This window comes from Bacillus rossius, chromosome 15 (assembly GCF_032445375.1).
Source record: "Bacillus rossius redtenbacheri isolate Brsri chromosome 15, Brsri_v3, whole genome shotgun sequence".
NCBI classification, from domain to species: Eukaryota; Metazoa; Arthropoda; class Insecta; order Phasmatodea; family Bacillidae; genus Bacillus; species Bacillus rossius.
Window position 1 is genome coordinate 43,036,833 of NC_086342.1, and position 1,939 is coordinate 43,038,771.

The window sequence follows — 1,939 nt, forward strand, 5'->3', positions numbered from 1 at the left end:
CCTGGTTGTGAGGATCAGTTTATCTTCCTTGCACATAGAACCTCACCTCACCACTGTCTCTTGTGTAACTTCTTTGTCTTCAATACTTATGGACATGAAAAAAACTGAATAAGTTATTTTTCACAAAAAGGGTTAGTTTAATGCAGTGAAACTATTATTATCATCTCGTTAATGTTTTCCCGCAATGTGTTTGTTTTACAATTGAAACTACGTAAAAATTCCCGAAGAAAAGATCAGTGTTCATAAAAGTACAGCACACTATTTACATACATTTCAGAATACTGAAAATCAATGTATTTTTGGACTGAATAGTGTGCATTACATCATTTATTTGTAAATTTAAAAAAATTTGAAAAGAAAGTATTTTAATGTCTCAAACTTACATTTTTTTCTAGTAAGTGACAACTATTGTATCAGTTTTGCTCTTTGCATTGTGCATGGCATCATGGATGTGAAATATTATGTATTTACATTATTTGATTTTCTAGTCAAAATGAGTGAAAGCTTTGTTTTTGTTTATAAAACACGTATATTCAACACGTAGTTTAGTACCACCCTTTTTTTTTTTATATAAAATAAATCCGTTTTGTTTTGTTTTAAACATTTCAAAGTTCATATTTCTTTTGCATCATTTTGGAAACATTTAGAAACATTCTCTCTGTTAATATTTAGAAGTTTAACAATAACTTTGAATAAATTTGATACTGTACTAATAATGGAGTCTATTTTTATCTCTATTTTCTTTAAAAAGCTTCTTTTAATCAGAAATGAACCTTTAAATTAAAATACCCTATAAGAACCAACCTTTGGCCTTCCTTATTCAAAGCATCGTTGTTAGACCTGTGCAAATATTTGAATTTTCGAATATGAATACGAATAATAAACTATATTCGTATTTGATTTGAGCTTAAATACTAACTCTTTGAAATAACGCACATTTGTTTGCTTACGAATACTTGACATAGCATACCTCGTGAGTTTGTCATGTACCAACTGACCCCCTTGAGATTTTCATTTGTGCAATGAATATCATTTTTTTATGTTAAATGGGACTTCATAATCAAAAACACAAACAATAAGTGACGTTTTAAACATGCAACAAGTATTCAAAGTTTTTTTAGCTATGGTCTTGCTAAACAGTATCTAACAAAAAAAATTGAATAAACTATTAAAAACAGCATATTTGTCATTTTAAACTTGAAAACAAAATAATATTTCTTTTTGCCACACGCATCAGAAGTGGGAAAAAATATACAAACGTCAACAACCATGGACTACAACACCACAAAACATGGACACTCCATTGAGATGAGCATTAAAAGAAGTACTTGTCATAGTTTCAACAGCGTATAAATCAATAGTCACAACCATGTGATACAGTAGCAGCTTATTTGCTGTATATATTTATGATAAAACAGATATGACTCAAAAATATATTTAAATAGCTTAAATAGTGGTTCAAGATTCCAGATGTAATCAGCAAAAATTATGTTATAATATTTCTGAAATAAAATACAATTTACCTGGCTGCTGGACAAAACTCATGACTAAGGTTTAAATATGTAAATATGAGCTCATTCAATCACTCATTTGGGAACACTGTATTTAAATAAAAAAATTCATGTTTTTTGTAAAATAGAGTGCAATAAATTTCACTGTATTTTGCTGTTTATGAAAATTTTCTGGATGAATTTTTAGATTAGAGGTTGTGGAAAATAAGGCAAATAGGAACTGAAATGAAAGGCTGGTTGGTTGATTAGGTTATCTGTATAATTTTTAAAAAAAAATTTCATAATTAAGTGTTTCTTAACAAACATGTTCTATGTAATTATTGAAGCTGACTTAACCAACTTTTCACTTTAGTGTTATTTGTACAGTTTTCAGGAATTGTTACATGATGTTAAAATATTTTTTTTTTATTGAGATTCTAATTCTAATT